This window comes from Equus quagga, chromosome 6, assembly GCF_021613505.1.
Source record: "Equus quagga isolate Etosha38 chromosome 6, UCLA_HA_Equagga_1.0, whole genome shotgun sequence".
Lineage (NCBI taxonomy): Eukaryota > Metazoa > Chordata > Mammalia > Perissodactyla > Equidae > Equus > Equus quagga.
In genome coordinates, this window is record NC_060272.1 from 121,942,734 (window position 1) to 121,962,482 (window position 19,749).

The following is a 19,749-nucleotide window of genomic DNA, read 5'->3' on the forward strand; positions in this document are numbered from 1 at the left end:
CTAAAGAGTTTTAAACTGGACTGTCTTCTGGCCAAACTTGCTCTTTTGAAAGCAGTATGGAATATGGATCTGGGGTTGGCAGGGGAGAGCAGTTGGAAGATGATTGCTGTAATGCAGGTGAGAAATTTTGAGCTATCTAGAATATTGAAGACATGAGGAGTGTGGGAGATGCGAAGGAGGTCCTAAGGAAGTTGAGCAGTCATCTTTGATCAGCGATTGGGTGTGGAGAGAAAGATTGGGAATTTCTGTAGCCATTCGTCAACTTTGAGTGCAGGCACTGGCATGTGCCTTATTACTCAGGGCTCCAAGTGGAGAAAGAAAACAACCCCAGGGTGTCTTCTAACCTAAAGCATATTTCCTAAGTCCTTGCACTCTCAGTCTAGACTGAAAACAAACAAAACAGACTCCTCTTGAAGCTCTCAGATCTCTTACCTTGCAATTCTAGCTTTCAAATGCCGTGCCGAGCTTCCTTTCCCACACCCCAAGCCCTTGTACCGGGGATTACAATGATCATTTGTGTGTACGAGGTGATTGTTCCTGCCACATCAGAGGCCTTGGGAGGATGACCTAAGGCTGCTTTCTCCCATCCTGACTTCCTCTACCCAGCACTGTAACTACACGTACAATTTGCTGGTTCTTCTAAAGGATGACTGACTGGTGCTGCGATGTGGTCTTCAGGCAGCCAGGGGGGATCTCCATATGAGGTACTTACTGACTCTCGTTTAGTTTCATGGTGAATTTCCTTTGGAGCGACAAGATGTGCTCTGAAGGACAGAGAAAGAATATGTGTCACTAGATAAGGCATTTCATATTTCTGATTAAGGACTTTAATCTACTGCTGGGTCAAGGTCTGAGAAACATACTGGCCCTCGTTAGGAAAGTTAACTGAATCAAGGAAAGAGACCAACAGACAACCCCCTGAACCTAGTTTTTCTGACTATAAGCATATTTATCTTTTCAAATTATTTTCTTGAAACTGGAATAATTTTTGAGATTAAAAAAAATTGCCATGATCTTGTCTGATAGATAGACGTATTTGCTGTTATTTACTTGTTTGTACTTCTACCTCTTTCTTACTCTGTTTTCTTTATAATAGGGTTAATTTCTGACAAGTAGCTTTGCTTTATTCTGAGCTACATTTTGAATAAATTGCTGCCTCTCCCAATGGGCTGTGGAGGTTGGCATTTGATTGAATAGCTTTTGTCCACTGACTGCATCCTTTAGATACAGTGGTGTTCCATTTAACTCAGAATTTCAGACAATAAATCACTGGAAAAGAGAGCATTACTCTCATTGTTTGAACACTTGTCTATGCACAGTGCTTGGTCACACAGCAGTTATTAACTCTGCCCTTTGCTGTCAGTCTCTGAAGTTGTAAACTAGTTAAGCTTTGCCAGTGTGTACTGTCACTAGATGCTCATGCAGTGTGGTCACAGCCCTGCTTTAGGATCTCAAACCTAGCTTCCCTTAATAAACAGGAAGGCTTACACTTGGCTTTGCACACTGAATTATTCCTTTAGAGAAATCATCCACTATACCTCGATTACAATTCAACTGCTTCATTTACAAAGAATAACAACAAAAAAAGAGCTCTATTATGATTTAGAAATTTCCCCTAAAATGGGAATTTCCAATGAAACTCATTAAATCGGTGAATGGCAGGGAGTGAATAACTGATGAGGTCATACTTTCTTGTTGTGGGCTGCTACAAATGTTGTGGAGTGGCGACAAATTAGAATATAAAAGTTAGAGAAAGGTCTGGTTTCTGTTTAGAGGTCTTTTTGCTTGTTAAACAAGGCATCAGACCAAAAAAAATAAAAGGCATAGTTTGATAATCTAAGTTACTTTTCCATTAATTAAACCTTGCATTTAGGGGATTATTTTTCTTTTTTCCCAGAAGGAAGCCTCTTGCTTGGGAGAGCTTCAGCAATTTAACCACATTTTCCAAGCCTATAGAGCAAATAGGAGGCAATCATTCGTCAGTCATAAAGATAAGCCAAGAAATGGGAATGCTTTTGTAGGTCACGTCACCTGACAGAAACTTTGGACTGATCCTTTCCTGGTTCAAGAGTTCAGCCATAAGACTTACTTTCCCTATCAGCTGGCTCAAGCTGATAAGGTCCTGGAGCAAAGGTTCTTTATGGCTTTTACTTAATTGTCCTTGTGACATAAGGGTGGGGGGGATTGGTTGTGCAGAGTTACTTCTGGTTGGTCTATTTTTCTTTTGATTAACTCACTGTCTCCCCTCATTGGACAGGGTAAATGGAGTTTGATTTAACATTTTTCATCAAATTCCTAGTGCCTAGTACAGAGACTTTATTCCTAACAGGTTTCCTGTCAGTACTTATTGAAGAAATAATTATGAACTTAGCCTTAGATTGGTGATTGGCTGGGGGTAAACATAATTCACGAGCAGATAAGTAAGAGCAAGGATTGTATTGCATGCCCATCAAGTGGATTAGATGAAGATGATGGAGATGAGGGTGAGGTTGAGGGCGTCAGAGTTCTTTGAAATTGCATGAGATGTTACTACTGTTAGAATTTGTGGAGTCTGTCTTCTTCCCAGGAGTTTGCCCCAAAAGGAGTTTACTGAGAGATGTTACCCAAAAAAGTGGTGTGTTAGGCCTGTATCCTAGGGCAGCTTCAATGGATTCCAGCTCCTATGCTCCTCTGAAAGGAACTGAGTGCTGGATCTCCTGTACCTGATCTCACTCACTTTCCCTTCTACTCTCATCCACTTCCCATCTTCCCTTCTTTTTGGTCTGGTGAACACCAATATTAGGACATTTTTTTGCAACTTCCATCCTAACTTGTGTTTTAGTCCTGAGTCTAACACAAACTCACTGCTGACCCTGAAGAGGCCAACTAAATTGCTGAGCTTGAGCTTCTTCAGCTGTGAAATAAATAATTGAATGAGATAATGGTCAAGGTGCTTTACTAATTCTATGATTCTATTATTTTGTGAGCAGACCCTGGTTAGAACAGCTTTAAGTTGATACTTACCCACTGTTTATTATTTTCTCTACTAAGATGCAGGTGTTAATCAATCCTTTTTTTAAAGGTTGTGCTTAATTCTCTATCAGGTAATTAAGCACCTCATATTCATCAATATGGATATCCACTGGGTGCCTGATATTTAACTAAGTAGATTTCTTGTCTGTGGCTGAGAATCTAAGAATCTCTTCTAGCACTATCCTTTGGGGGGGTGAAGGTTGAAAACTATCCAGTTTCATCCTCTAATAGGACTGCAGTTCTACCATAGATTTTCAGCCATCTTGGAATGCAACAGTGTACACAGTAGAAGGCATACGTCTTGGTATTTTCTTCTAAGTGGTACAAATACCTGCGTGTCTTAACATCATCATGATGGCTCTTCTCATTTATTGAGAGCTTATTATATGTTAGACACTGTTGCTAAACATCTACACTCTTATTTAATTCTTTCAAAATGTGGTAGTTACTTACTGTAATCATTATTTTTGTTTTGAAATTATCATATGTAAATGCAGAAAATACCTATGTACAGTTTACAGAAGGACTGGAAAGCAAACACCGTATATGCGCCTCTTAGTTTAAGAAATACAACTTTATCGGTCTTTAGATGTCCCTGTGGGTCCTCTGTACTCACATCCCCCTCTTACCTGTAGAAGTGACCACTGTCATAAACTTTACGTAAACTATTACCTTGTTTTTCTTTAGTTTTGCCATCTATGTATGTATCCGTAGGAAATACAAGGTTGAGTTGTACTTGTTTTTGAACTTGATGTAAATGGAATCCTATAGTATGAATTCTTCTAGAACTTACTAGTTTCTCAATATTTTATTTTTTATTTATTTTTTTGTTTCCAAGGAAGATTAGCCCTGAGCTAACTGCTGCCAATCCTCTTCTTTTTGCTGAGGAAGACTGGCCCTGAGCTAACATCCGTGTCCATCTTCTTCTACTTTATATGTGGGATGCCTGCCGCAGCATGGCTTGCCAAGTGGTGCCATGTCTGCATCCAGGATCTGAACCAGTGAACCCTGGGCCTCCAAAGCTGAATCTGTGCACTTAACTGCTGTGCCACTGGGTCGGCCCCTCAATATTTTATTTTGAGATTTATCACTATTGATGTGTGTTGCTGTTCATTGTTATTGCTGAATAATATTCCATTGGATGATTTTGCTACAATTTATTCTACTGTTGGTGGATACTTGGGTTGTTTCATTTAATTTATGTTTTGCTCTTATGAACAATGTGGCCTTTAACATTCTTGAACATGCCTGGTGTGTGTAAGTATGTATGTATGTACCTATGTATATATGTGTTTCTACCTATCTATCTGTTTGTCTATCTTAAGATGCACTAGAAAGTCAAGGTTCAGAATCACCAAACAGCTTGTTTAAGGTCAGAGTGTTGAGGCCAAAGTCTGAACCAAGATGTCTATGTCAGCATTTACATTCTTAGCCACAACACCCTATAGATCCCCATTTTAGAGAAGAGGCCCCAGGGAATTTAAAATAACTTGCCCAAAGAACAGCGATTTAACAAAGGTCAGTCTGAATAGTGCCTTTCAATGTTTCTTTATCACCCAAAGCACACATTATGATTCTATTTGTGAAACATTAACCAATCACAAGATAATGAGTTTATACCTGGCACTATTATCTCTTCCTTGCAAGTGATCGATGTCAAAAGGTGAAAACTATAGGTTTCATATTATCCATATATATTTGACTTAAAATTATTATCACATTTTACCCTTAAGAATATGAATAGAAATGAAAGAAAAACAATGGAATAGATCTCTCTATTTCTTTCTCTCTTCTGCCTGACAAATCTCCTTAGCAATATGTGACACTCATAAATTCATTTAATTTCAGCATTAATTAAAAATATGCAAAAGGAAATATACTAGATAGGTGAGACAAGTACCCAGTAGGTGTTTATGATCTGACACTGACAGATTATAGGCTGCTGTAATCAAGACAGCATTAATAATTTAAAAGTTTTTAAATGTGCAAAGCCTTTGGGAAGGAGTATTTGATGTGGTGAGCAAAACAACCAAGTTAGTGTGGCCGTTGGTGTTAAAGCCCCAGTTTTGACTTGAAAGGAATAAAAATGAAGCCCTGCTGAATCACCCCTCTCCTGGAGATACTTGGGCAGTTTTTTTGCTAGAAGTTTTCCACTACAGGATGATAAACATTTTCAAGGGAAAATGAAATAAAATTTCTCTGCTGTATGAGTCACAGTTCTTGGTTTCAAGTGACTGAACTCATCTTGAAGTAGTTGAGGTAAAAGGAGAAATATGCTGTTTCGTGGAATACCACGAAGAACTGAAGAGTCAAACCCTGGGAATTACAGGGATGCAGACGGACTTCCAGAAAAACTGAAGCAGAGAGTCAAACACTTTTAGGAATCTCTCTCCAGCTCTTGCTCTGTTCCTCTCTCTGTGTTGGCTCCCTTCTCTTTCAGTGTAGATTGGCGTGTTCTACACGGCAAGAAACGTTCCTGTCAACACTTCCTGAGTTCTACATCCTACAACTTCTACCACTGGTGATGGATTAATATATACTTTCTCTGGTGAAAAGTTAGAAATTACTAGGGGAGGGTCTTAGCTTGGAGATTTTGTCCATCTTTAGGCCAATGTACTATTCTCTGGGGGTGGGAGGATGGGGTTTTGTCTGAACATGGACATTTTCTAAGAAGCACTTGGTTTGACTGAGGGAAGAGCATTCCCCAAAGAATAGGAATAAAGTTTACAGAAGGAGGTACAATGAGCAGATAAAATAATCCTTCATTATACTTGTTCAGACAATCCCCACGATATTTTCAGTATTTTATAAAAAGAGTTTTAAAATGTACCCAAGCTATGACAGCCTAAAATTAAGTTCACAATATTTTCTTTTTGGATTATTTTATTTATAATTTACCTGAAATATTTTCAAATAAACAATCAACATGAGGAAATGAGAGTTGTGTCTTCTTAAAAATGAGTTCAAGCCCACAGGCTCAGAACCAAAGGAAATGAGATCAGGCCTAAAATAAATATCTCTAAGAAAGCTAAAATTCCAATCAAAATTAAATTAACAAAACTAGAAGGTATCCTTCTATCTAGAAGGTTAATCCCGTGTTTTTTCAGCTTACTGTTGCTCATTTCTATTAGCATTGGTCCAGAGTAAAGGGTGGTGTGGTGAAATAGTGATGGAATCAGAAAACCCCTGTATTGGTTTCTGTTGCTGTCCACAAACTTAATGGCTTAAAATAACATCCATTTATTATTTCCCGGTTCCTGTGGGTCAGAAGTCCGGGCATGGTGTGGCTCAGCTTCTCACAAGGTCAAAATCCAGGTATCGACTGTGTCTGCAGTTCTCATCTGGAGATGAGTCTCCTTTCTAAGCTCGTTGGTTGTTAGCAGAATTCACTTCCTTCTCATACCTTCCACATGGGCTCCTCCATCTTCAAGGCAGCAACAGCACATTCAGTTCTTCTCATGCTTTGACTCTCTCTGACGTTGCCTTCTGCCATCTCTCTCTCTGATTTCTCTTTTTCTCTTCTACCACCAGCAGAAGAGGCTTTTAAGAGCTCAAATGATTAGATGAGTCCACTTGGATAATCCTTTCTTAAGGTCAACTATGCTACATAGCATAGCACAATCATGGGAATGGGTGATGTCTCATCACATTCACACATTGCAGTGTTCACAGTGTGGAAGCTTAGGAGTCATTCCTAGAAATTCTGCCTTACAACCTGGTTTCTGGGTTGAACTTTACTATTTATTACTTATTTAACTCCATTGAGCCTCAGTTTCATCTTTGGTGAAAGTGAGTATTAACACTACCTGCCCTCCTTACCTCACACGGTCCATGTTAGGTTTAAATGTAAGAGTGTATGACAAACACTTTCCAATTCAGTTATACAAGCATTACTGTATCTCATCGGGGAAACAAAGTTTGACACACTTGAAGACTTTGAAAGAATATAAAAATGTAAGTTATTACTTTTATAATAAGTGCATTCCTACGGGCTGAAAAAAATTGACTTCTGATGCAAGTAGTTAACTTTCTGATTTACTTTTTCTAATTATGCAAAACTTTGTAATCATAAAAATTGTAAGCGAGACACTCCAAAGCAAAAAAAAAATTATGTCTATATAGATCCCTCTTAAAAGTACTGTATAGAGTCCAAAGAAGAGTACACAGAGTCCTCTTAAAAGGGCTCCAGTCCACATACATCCACTAAACTATCCATGTTGCCAAAAACAATGGAATCTCTTCAGATTCTTGAATTATCCTTTGGACCTAACGTAGCATCAGATATGCAAATAAATAACTTCAGATCCTGATTACTCTCACCTCCACCCCCACTATCACAACCATTTCTATCACCACCTAGTTATTTTCAGAAAGTTCCCTCTTAAATGTGGTCAAACTCATTCTTTTACGATCACTCATTACTCTTCCTCTTAGTCTTGGATGGAATGATCCTAAATGCATTAAATGACCTAATTGTTCTTGTCCCTCAAACAGATCCCTAGTTGGCTCACTGTGTTAGTTCAAGTCCTCTGAGAAGCAGATGCCAAGATGGAATTAGAAATGCAAGAGATTTGTTGAGGAGAATCTCATGGAGAAAATGGAGACGGAGCTGGAGGAGGATGAGAGGGTTGTCAGACCACCACACAGGGCCGATCCCTGTGAAAGAGAGAGGAAAGGAAGGCAAGGAAGAAAGGTCTTAAGATTTCAAATCTGAGATAGTTTGGCAAGGCTAACTCAGATTCCTCAAGCCAAAGGTGCCTGTCAGAGGAATCCTACATCTTCCAGGATTGGGCCTGCCTTACTAAGCCTGCTGTGCTTAGTCATGGCTGGGAGCAGCCACAGAAGGCATGGCTTCAGAACAAAGGTGGTGATGGATTTCAGAGGGCAGCAGCTGGGACCACTGGTCTATTATGCTTCCCGCAGTGGCCATCATAATTACTATCCCAGCAATCTGTTTTTTGGTATATTCATGGGATAATGCTCTTCTCTTTCATGCCTTCAAATGCCAGGCCATTGAAAGGGCTGATTATTCAAATTCATGTGGTGTCTCTGACTAAATATTTTCCATTCATCACATTTTATTTTAAAATCTCTTTTACTAATTAACCCAATTCACCCATACCCTCCTGGTTGCTTCTTCTGTCTTCTCCCTATAAATATTATTATCGTAATGTATGCATAATGGCCTGGATCCTGAACCTCCAATCCTCAACGAGCAGCCCATAGTGATTACAGATTCCTAACTGCAGAAATATATCAGAGAAAGGAAACTTCACTACTAGACACCAAGGTTTGGACCCCAAATGCTTTTGTGAATTCCTTAATGGATGATATGGACAACTGATCTGAGTCAGAAGGACTCCTTTTCCTTGGTGGCTTAAAGTTGGTCTGGAAGAAGATTTACATCATGTTGTCTGTGACTCCTTTAGTTTGGTTCCTGCTTGTCCTTTTAAATGGGAGGAAGAGTGGGGAAGGTGTCCCTTAGGGTGATGATATGTTGTGAAAATGAGAAGGGAGCATTATGAATCCTGTCAGGACAATAGCTGTAACCAGGATGGTCCTGAGAAAATTGAGTTTATGGTCACTCCAACGTCTCTTCTCTCAGGAGTGAGGGGTACTTGCACTTTTTACCTCACTAAGCACAGGAAAGAAAGAAAGCAGTGAAATGATTTAAAAGAAATGTCTGAAAAGAGAATGATGCAGACACATCAAATGTTTAGCCTTTTTTCCTTCTCAAAACTTGACACCCTCTAGGACTCGCAGTTCACTTAGGTATCTTTGTCCACAGCTCTTCCTCCCTGGGGTGAAGATGGGGCAGAGAGGGATGGGTGGGGGCTGTGCTCTCTTCCAGTCTCCTCCAGAATAATTTCTAGATGATTATCAGCTTGGACCATATGTACGTGGGGATTCTTGGTGTTTTTCCAGGGTAAACAGGACACATCTTCTTGGAGGGCACATTTTTTCCCAACAATTTAAGGGGAAATTTCTTTTATATTAAATCAAACCCAGATATATAATGGATTAGAATGCAAAATTCATCTGGATTTTAAAAATACATCATGAGACTTCAAAGACCTATTGTCCTTGGGGGCCACTTTATACTCCTGTTTAGATCCCCCTCTAATGATTATTATTCTGTATTCTAAGCTCGTAGTTATATCTTGTTGGAAAAGTCTCAAAAAGAACTACCCAAGAAATTAGAGTGTATCCTCAACATTCTTTTATTTCTTTTGTCTTTTTCCAACATTGGATCGAATGACATTGAACATTACCAGCTTCTAACTATTTTGACAGCCATCTGAGGATGCCATTGCAGTTGATAATTCAGACCAGATTACCCAAGGTGTAGTAAGACTCAAGGCAGCCAGAACTCCCCTTGATAGATGGAGATGAGCTTTAAGTAGGTGTGGAGATGAGCTAGTCTTTATTCCTTCAGTAGTATTTACTGAGTGCCTCCTAGGTGCCAGGAGGTGTTCCAGAAACTGCAATAGATCAACAAACAAGACAGATAAAGGCCTTCCTCTCGTGGAGCATGACAGAACTGACAGAGAATGATCATCGATAAAAGTGAATAAAGAGGAAAATAAATTTAAGCATTCCAATGGTGCTTTAACTGCTGGGATGAAAATAAAGCAGAAAAGAAATAAAGTTATGGCCTGCTTTGTGTAGAAGACAGCAATGGCTTCTCTGAGGAAGTGGCACTTGACCTTAACCCTAAATAAAGAGAAGGAGGCAGTCAGAAGAAAAAGAGGGAAGAATCTTTCAGGAAGTAGCAATGACAAGTGCAAAGAACCCGAGAAAACTTGGCCCTTTGGAGGAACAGAGAGAAAGCCAGTGTGTGGACCACAGTAGATGAGGGGGGGATTGGTTGAAGAGAAAGGCAACGGCTGGGCCATATAGGGCTCTGCAGGTGGTGGAAAGGAGTTTGGCTAATATTCTAACTATAGTGAGAAGTTACTAGAGAGTTTTAAGCTGGGGAATGTCATCACTGTCCAGATTTAGTCAAATAGTAAAACCATCTCTTCCTGAATAACTTGGCTGAAAAGGATATTATGGCTATGGATGTGCATGAAGATTAAACCAAACATAGAAGAAGGGCCTCAACTGAAACTGACCCCCCTTAAACATGAGAGGAGGATGAAATGGTAGCTGGGAGTGTTAAAAGGATGTTAAGTATAACGACTTTTTTACTTTCTACTTTCTTTGAGGAAGATTGGCTCTGAGCTAACATCTGTGCTGATCTTCCTCTATTTTATGTGGGATGCCGCCACAGCGTGGCTTGACAAGTGGTGCTAGGTCCACACCTGGGATCCGAACCTGCAAACCCCAGGCCACCAAAGCAAATCACGTGAACTTAACTACCATGCCACCAGGCTGGCCCAAAGATAATGACTTTTAATAATGAATGAAAGGTTAAATTTCATTACGAAGAAGAATGTTATGCATGTTCTATATTCCAGAAGGAATTCCCATTCAGAATAATTGAAAAATGTCTTGGATGTTTACAAAAATAGGCCTTTTCAGTCACTTAGAAAATTCACATGTCTAGAGCTTGATTTGTAAAGAAACAGACTTCATTGGATACAATAAGCTATGAAATTTTATTTATAATTTAGTCCTACTAGAGTCAAAACCCACAAGGAAGTCTAAGGAATATGAATAACGTTTAGAATGGCCACTTAGATTCAAAGTCAAGAGCATCTACAGTGTTTCTGTGGTATGATGACCCCACCTCCCCAGGGCATTTAAATGAGGAGCGGAAACCTCAACCTCAAATGGAAAACACTGCAATCATGTTTCCAAGGAAAGAGAGGGAACTAGGAAAAACGAAAACAAAAATCACCAGCTCATTTGGAAGCTCATGAAAGGCAGAGAAGAGTTCACACATCTCACACCAGTTTGCCTCCGCGTGTGAATCATTTAACAGGAAAAAACACGAGACTGACTCAGCTTGAGCAAGCTCTTTCTGCCTGTGCTGAGGTCCTCGCTTGATGAGGCCCCGTGGCCCTCCTCGGACCTTGCTTCCCTCCTCCTTTCTCACTGTAGAGAAACAGGAAGGGATGTTTATTAATAAGACTGACTGGGGTCACACCCAAGGCAATATCAGATATTTACCTCTCCTGGGCTTGGGAAGAGGTTCAAGGATCAAGAACAAGTTCCTGGTCAGAGTGAGAGGCAAGGCCAGAACACTGAAAAATAAACTCACAACCAGCATTTGACATAGGCCCCTAGAGTGACCGAGAGCAGTCTGCCTGTAGGAGAGCTCATCAGTTCCTCCCGACCCTCTGGTGAGGCTTTATCCCTCGTAACAGTGAGATGACTGGAGGCTCAAGAGGGAAAGGTGCTGCCCAAGGCTCCAGGGTGAGGAGTGCTTGGATCCAGACATTCTGACTCCTAGGGCTGTTCCATCTTCCACTCCTCCTTGGCAAACATTTATAACCCCTGGAGCATTGCCCAGGGTTGGGTGTCTCGTCTCCCATGTCATGATCCATTCTCCCCTCTTTGCCTTTCAGTTGTACCTTGTGGCCACCTTCAGTTAGCTTCTATAATGGGGTCATCCCTTGTGTGACATAGATTGAGCTGCATTAAATTTGAAAACAAGAGAGACAGAAAGAGAGAGAGAGAAAGACTCATACCATGGCATGTTCCCCACCCCACCCCAATCCACCCCCTCTCAACGGGGAGAAAGTACCTCAAGAAGTTTATTGCTTATGACAGGCATAAGGAACTAAATGGGTGTCACCCAGTCTAAAAAATCTTAGCGATGTCAATAAGCCACTTGAGACAAGAAGGCAACTGCTGTTCTGTCCTCATTCCTTATCAGTCCTTGGCGTTGGAAAGAGGAAATTTCTGGAAGGAGAAGGACCTTTGCGGAGTAAAAAGGAGGGAAAGGTTCGTGAACTCTAGGTTCTGAAACAAATTGGTGACAAGTCGTTCCATAGACTGACAGTTTTCCCTTACTTTTCCTTTCTGACACCGTACCTCTCAATGTCAGAGACTTAGAGGAAGAGTACTAGCAAGCATAAAGTGTAATCCCTTACATATATTCACCACAAGTTGTAATTGTGTAATTCCCCAATCATACTGAAAATTCTTAGTGTAATTCCAACTCAAGTGTGGTCTCTGATGAACAGGTAAGTGAAGTGACCCTACTGAGGAAATCCCTGTGATCACGGTGGCTTTGGCTTTCTTAGCACTTACAAATTGTTGTGTTCATTTTCATCACGCTAACTGCTTAGTACAGGGCTGTTTAAATGGATTCGGAAATCTCATGGACACTATTAAATGAAATAGTTCCTGTTTATGGGCACAGACCTGCACATCAGAAACTTGCTTTAAGACAGGGTGGGCTTTGGAGTCAGGCCGTTGGGATACGAATCCTCATGCTACCATTGTTTTGTTCTATGACAATGGGAAAGTTACATAACATTTTTGTGCCTCAGTTTTCTCATTATATGTGGGTATAATAATTGTGCCTACCTCATAGGATTATTGTGAGGCCCAAGTACAATAATGTAAAGTATACCCTGCCTGGCAGCATCTAGTGACTATCAATTAAAATGACAATGAACATAATTTAGGTGTATCTTAGCATGTAATTGTAAGTTTGCTTATTCAAGGCCCAATATTCTAATTTAATGGAGTTTGCCAAACACAATGAAATCTCTGGGATTTCATGATCTTGGCTTCATTTCTCCTTCATTTTTATGCTACTTCTTTTGAACAGGCAAGCAAGTCCCAGTTGACCGACTCAAGACTTTTCAGCAGTGTATATTATGCTGACTTCACCCTCATATGCCCTCAGGGCTATAACTCATTAAATCAGGAGAGCAAAGAAGCGTGTTTGTGTGTTTGTGGGAAGTAAATGAGGAAGAACAAGGACAAAAAAGTGTCCCGAGCTTATTCACTGACAATACTTATTGTATGGAACAACGATCATTCTTCAGATGTGTTTGCTCTCTGTTGTACTGTAAATATGGAAGAAATATCATTGCTCAATAGCTGTCTTGATAACTTACAAGGTGCAAGGTATGTCTGTCTTAAGGTGCATTCAAAATATAGTGACATTTTTGCATGAAAGCTTTCATGATGAGTGCCAGACTGGGTCAGTCACGATTGAAAGATACCGCCATCCATAGGCTAGTTGTTCATAATAAAATAAATTCCCTTACTCATCGTGTTCTTGGTATCATGTATCAAACAGAGCTCTTCAGTGGCCTTGAGATTTAGCAGGGAAGTTAAAATCATAACCAACATGCCAGTCCTACTAGATTGCAAATCTCAGTGAGGCAGCATGAAACTTCAGCACGAGCTGGAGCTTTGGGCTCACTCACTCTTTCATCCTGGTTTAAAGTTAGTAGCTGTGACCTTGGCATTGGTGTTGAACTTCTATAAGGAAATTATCTCAGAAATATGGGCAATAAAACCTTCTACCTAGTTGTTGTGGGGACTCAATGAGATTGACATTATACTGATCTATGTTGTAGGTGCTCAATAAACATGAACGCCTTTGTTTTATTCTTTCCCTGTCTCTTTCTTCCCAGTCTCTTCGTGCCATTTGGGAGTCCAACTTTTACAGGCCTAAGTTATTTTACAGATAGTAAGTCAGGCACGGGAGGAGGCATAAGCTATTTAAGGACTTTGAAGCTTTCTGCTAAATGGAGGCCAAGGGCCAGAGTCAGTATTTATACTTTGCAGCACGTGGGTCAGCTATTCCAGCAAATCAGCTAAGCTGAGAGCACGGGGAACACTAATAAGTGTTTGCCAATGCATAAGGACGTACTTCGTAAAACGCCACGGGCTCTAGGATTATATGGGGTCACTATCACTGCTGTCAGCACTTACCCCTTTTCCTTCTCTTCTAACAGGTTAGGAAATTGAGATTCAGGAAGAGGAAAAGTGGTTTCCCCAGCACATACATCCTCCTCCTCTTCCTCACCATAGCAGCACACATAGTGCCTGCCTAGTGCTAACCACTGATCTAAGCCCTATACATTGGTAACTCACGGAATCCTCATAACAACCTGATGAGGTGGTTGCTATTATCCCATTTTACAGATGAAGAAATAGAAGCACGCAGAGGTCACACAGCTGTTAAGTGGCTCGGATTTGAACCTTAGCAGTCTGACTCGAGTCCTCATTTTGACGACTATGCTATACACACACACGTTTAAAAAATAAAACTGGGCTCAGATGATGAAAATTCTCTTTTATGTTTGATCCTTTCTTTTTCAGTTCATAACACATTTTGATTATTTTATTAGCTTTTGAGAATGTTTTAAATATTGAAATGGTGCACATAATATGTATTGGTTATATAAAACAAGGAAATCACTGTTAAAGTCAACATACTAATTTAAAGATAGCTGTGAGATACTCTCGCATGAGGTTGATGATGGCAGAAGTGAAGAGTGGTTTGTTCCAAAAGAAACACGAGACTATCTTTTACAGTCTAGCTGAGGAGAGAAATGAAAACAGAGGAAAGTCCAGTAGAAGACGGGGAAGAGAGATGAGCTGGCACTGAGGAAGTAAGAGTTTCAGGTGAGAGATGAGACTGAGGGAGGCCTCACGGGGTGGGGGCGGGGGGAGAGGCTAAAGAGTTGGCAGGTGTTATTGTTAGAATGATCAGGGACCCAGAAATAATGTCGAACAAGAAATGGATTCAAAAGCACAAACAAAAACCCCAGGGCTGTTTAGCTTGGAGAAGAAAAGAGTGAGAGCGATGCAAAGGCTTGCGTTTAATATTTTAGGACTGTCATGTGGCAAAGGGGTTAGATGTACCAGTGTTGTTCTAGAGGACAGAAGCAGGGCAAGTGGATGCAAGTAGAGGGAGGAAGACTCAAAACTGAAATGGAGAAGAACCTTCTAATGTCAACTACAATGACAACGTAACAGCAACAAGAACGGAAAGGACTGCTTTTACAATCACGTAGCTCTTGGTCACTGTAACTAAATGTGTAAGCAGAGGCTGGGTTCCTGGTAATATTGTAAAGGGAAATAAAGCAAACTGCAGAGCAAGAAACATTTTACTATGTTCCCATTTCACAAAACTTATATATGTATCACATGTATACAGAAGTACACCAAACTCAAGGACACTTGCCTTGTATAACCACGTTTTTAGTTTTTTATGAACATATATTAAATAATTTAGAACAATCTATGATTTTTTTTTAATTTGGAAAAGCTTAGGAAGGTTAATTACATTTTCTAAAGTCACAGCTAAAAGCCAAGATTTGAATCCTTTTCTGTCTGATTAAGTCTAGTCTTTTTTCGGGAAACTACAATCACACGTTTTAAAGGATTAAGAAGGGAATAGGTAGACAAAACATAGAATACCAAATTACAGCAGCTTCTAAAATAGCAAAGAGCAGATTTGAGGAGTATGACTGGAAAGTGACAGAGGACAGTTAAGTCAGTTGGAAGTGAACTGTGACAAAGCTGTTGGAGACACAGGGTGTGGTCATCCTGGCAAACAGCAGATGTTGAAACAAGATAGAGTTATTCTCTTTCTCTCTCTCTCTTTAATTTTAAGGCCCTTTATAACAAATAAAAATGTCCCCAAACAAATATTATGCTTATTTCTATCTTTTAAGCTATTTTTATTTTTTAGTAATGACTTATCCTTTAACAATATTTATTCTTTTGAAACAAAATTTTCTCTTTTATTTTTCTACATAAACTAGAAGTCATATTTATTATGTGGGAATAGAAGTGGTCCTGGCTACTTGGGTACAGAGAGGAGTCCAGCCGTGTCAGGGCCAGAAGTGTTCTTAGCTGAGTTAGAACCTGACACCATTATTTACACAACAGTGTGGTCTGCCTCCAAGATAGAGTGAGGTGTTTTACAACCAAAGGCTTTATGAGTTGTAGCTGTAAAATAATCAATCTTTTAAAGTAAACATACCACAATGTCTACATCCAACTGCAAATCATCCTTCAGAGCTGTGACCTTGGGAAACTTTTCACATATATGGGCATAAAACATATTTAAATGCTTCACTGGAAACATCCTCAGACCCAGTTTTTCTCTCTCTTTCTGTCTCTCTCACACACATACTATTTTAAGGTACATTTTATTTTTAACCAAAATGTTTTATCTCTTGATAACCCATTTTATTTCCCAGAGAATTGGCTATGAATGCCTCTGGCTAGCAGAAAAAGCAAATCCACCACTAAAAAGACAGAGTGTTGCCACTGGAGAGGTAAAAAAATAATGGGGCTCTGACTCTAAAGACCATACCTACCGAAGAACTGCAAAGATATTTGGAATGTTGGCAGTATCCTTAGCATAAGAGAATGGCTTTCCAAGATGCTAGTTTGAAGGATACATTTAAATGTCTAATTGTATAAGTATAAAACGAAAACTAACTAAACCCACTTCATATCCCAACTTGTTTAGGACATGTTTTACGGTACCACTTGATTTCTAATTTATGGTCACTACCTTACTGTCACTTTGCACACTGAACTCATGATCAGTAGTTCTAAAGCAGCCACACCCAGAGGTAAGGCAGACCCATGGTGAACACTGTGTTGGTGAAGGTATGCAAAAGCAGTACATTTATATACTATTGGAGGAAGTGTAAATTGGGAGAACCTTTAGAGGATAAGTTGAGAACATCAAAATTCAAAACGCACTTATGTTTTATTCAGCAATTACAACTTGAGCCCTGTGTTCTATAGATATGTTCACAAATATACACAAACACATATGCAAAGTATGTTCATTGAAGTATTGTTTTTAATAAGAAATTTCTAAAAGCAAACTAAATATCCATCAATAGGGAAACTGATTAATAACTTATGGTATATCTGAAGAATAATATACAATTGAAAGAATAAAAGTTTATATGTGCACATCTGCAAAACATATTGTTAAATGAAAAAGCCAAGTAAAAAGCTGTTTATATTTCCCAACTTAGGAAAAGCTATATATATGTATGTACATCTTCATGATAAACATCTGGAAGAGTACATAAGAAAACATGATGGCAGTTACATTTGGAGAGTGAAACAAGAGGTCTGTGATAGGTGAGAAAAATTTTTTTTTATTATATACTCTCTTGTATGAATGCATTTTTATGTGCATGCATTCTTTTAAAAATAGTAAAAACAATTTCAAAAGATAAGATATATGATGGAGGAATGCGTTGCCTAAGGTGTCGTGGAGAGCAAGATTTGATTTTCAAAAGTGGTGAACTAAAGTTTTGATTCTTGCTCAGGGGTCTGCTCGGGTGTGGATGGGAGGAGTGAGTCCTATGGGGTAGTGAAAATAGTGAGCAAGTCAGAATGTGAAGGAAGTGTCATAAGCTTTTTATCTGAAGGTGAAATATTAAGCCTAGAAGAATGACATTCTGCATCAAATCTGTCTTTTACATCGTCTGACCTCTTACTTAAAAAGAAAACAAAACAGGAACTTCTATTTTTGGATGGTTTATCTATTATTAGCCTTTTGGGGCTAACTGTTTTCTTTAAAAGTAAAGTAAGTATGCCAAGGTGCACTGTCACATAGTAATTCTTAAGGATGAATTAGTTTCATCAAACTGCCTGCCTTTCTCACAGCTGGTGGAGTGTGGAGATACCGAGTTTAGGAGAGAAGATACTAAGCTTTAATGAAGGGAGAAGGGAGATAATTTTAGAGGGAAAGATGGTTTGGGTGGGCACTTTTGTGTTTTTGGAGGGGAACTTGGAGCGCGTTTAGTGTTCTGCCTAGGCCCACTGAGGCTCTTGGGATAGGGGAAAGGGAGAGCAGGAGAGTGAGGAAGGAGGAGGGTGGAACCCAAAGACCAAGGTGGACTCCATCATGATTTTAACGAGTGGATTCTGGAGGGGAAGGATTGTGGAGTCCTTGTATGAGATGCTGAACCTTGGAAACTCTCTCTAGGGCACTTCAAACTGAATCAGGATGACTTTCAATAGCAGAAGCCCTTCGTCTACTTCTCCAGTACTGAGATGAAGACAGATTTCTCAGTCTAAAAGGAATAGAATGGTGAAATAAAAGCATGGGTTTCAGGGTCAGAGCAAACTGGGGTCAAAAAAGGGTTAGGGCGTTGGGTGAATTATTTAGTCCTTCCATGCCTCAGTTTCCTCATGTGGAAAATGCTGATCATACTACCTCATGGGATATTTGTAAGGATTCGGTTGAATATTTAAAAATTTTCTGGCTCCTATGACTTCTATCATCTCATATATTCCAATAGGTGACCAGTTTTTTGTTTATGGAGTTAGTGCTTGTTTCATAATGCGGAATTGTTTACTTCTAATTTATTATTGTCATTATTATTCTTTCTGTTATTTTTATTACTGTTTATGGAGTACCTAATACATTTTAAACCTTGTTCCGGGGGTTCCACATGAAGTATTTCTAAACCTAGCAACCATTTGGCATGGCTAGGTCTAACCCATTTTATAGAAGAGAAAACTGAAACTCAGAGGGCTTAAGTAAGGAGTAAGCAGTAAGGACAAGATCTGACTTTTTCTTCCAAATAGGTGGAAGCATAGGTAATGCACCAGGTTCCAGGGTGATGGGAGGGGCATTATTTGGCCTCTAGGCTGCAGAACATGAACCCAGGGGAGCCCACAGCCTCCTGAAGTGAGTAATGTTTGATAGCCGAGAAGGCGGAATACTCTGCTCATCACCAGACAAGAGTCAGAGAGAGGCAGATATGCAGCTACTGAACTGAGTCAAGAGATACCCTGAAAGGAAGGAGAAGAGCCTGAGAGATTTCTGAAGTTCTGAGAATTATAGCAGCTTCACTTATGAGGAGACAGGCTGGGTAAGACTGAAGGAACCTCTTCAGGATGTGGAATGTGGCTGGTACTCTCACTGTTCTTTTTCTTTATTCTTTATTATTCTTTTCATCATTCTTTTACCTAGGTTAGATGTTAAACATTTCTTGTTGCTTAGTAAGTTTAAGACTAAACATTGAGATTTCATTTATAGGTATAACTCCTAAAGAATTGTGGTAAGATTTCCAAACAGTGTTCCATGAGTTTCAATCGTGTTCCCTGCCCTGATTACTTTACAATCCGATTTGAAATAATGCCCATCTTGGAGCTTCAAGGAAGAAATTGTGCTCAAGGTACACAGAAAAGAGCAATCTTTAGGTAGCAAAGGGTTTCCCTGACTAGTTTCTAGCTCAGAAAAGCAAAAATATCCAATTTTCCTATGTATTATATTTGGAGCTAAGCTGACTTTAAAAGCAGACGATTTTTTCTTTCATCTCTAATAAATAATGGTGCTTAGAGCAATGAGTGTTTACTGGTAACAAATTCCACCAATGGGTGTGGTGAAGAGCTGAGCATTTGTGGACTGCACAACTTCTGCTATTGTCTACAGCATTTCCTCTCTTGTCTCAGAGGTTCATGCTTTCTCAAGCAAAGGCAGTTTCAGGTCCAGATAGATGTCTGGGTTTTCTCACTCCAAGGATGAAGAGGTGGGGGTGCTGGGGTGCTGGTGCTGGCCGTGGAGCTGTCTTCTTGGCAGGGATTCCATTGTGGGGAAAGTCTGTCTTTAAAAAGAAAAAGTAAACTGGGACAACCAGTCTCATTGTAAAATGATTTCCTTGTTGATGTGAGGTGAGGAAAAGACAAAATAACTTTCGGGAAAAGAAGATGTGAGGATACAAGAGAAGAAGAAAAATAAGGAGTTAAACATGGAGGAAGACTTATGAGATAGATGAAATGTCAAGGCAGATAATTTACTTTGTCATTTCTCCAGAGAGATGGTACAAT

The 19,749-nt window shown here is 39.7% G+C and overlaps 1 long non-coding RNA gene across 2 annotated transcripts in view; it reads left to right on the forward strand.

Moving 5' to 3' along the window:
• The first annotated feature begins 552 nt into the window (after positions 1-552).
• Positions 553-19,749, forward strand: part of LOC124241159 (uncharacterized) — a 46,644-nt gene continuing 27,447 nt past the window's right edge. The window contains exons 1-3 of one of the 2 annotated variants that reach the window (XR_006889128.1): positions 553-704; positions 14,464-14,553; positions 16,938-17,046. This is a non-coding gene — a long non-coding RNA (uncharacterized LOC124241159). The remainder of the gene's footprint in view (positions 705-14,463; positions 14,554-16,937; positions 17,047-19,749) is intronic. The other variant, XR_006889127.1, reaches the window with a different exon arrangement.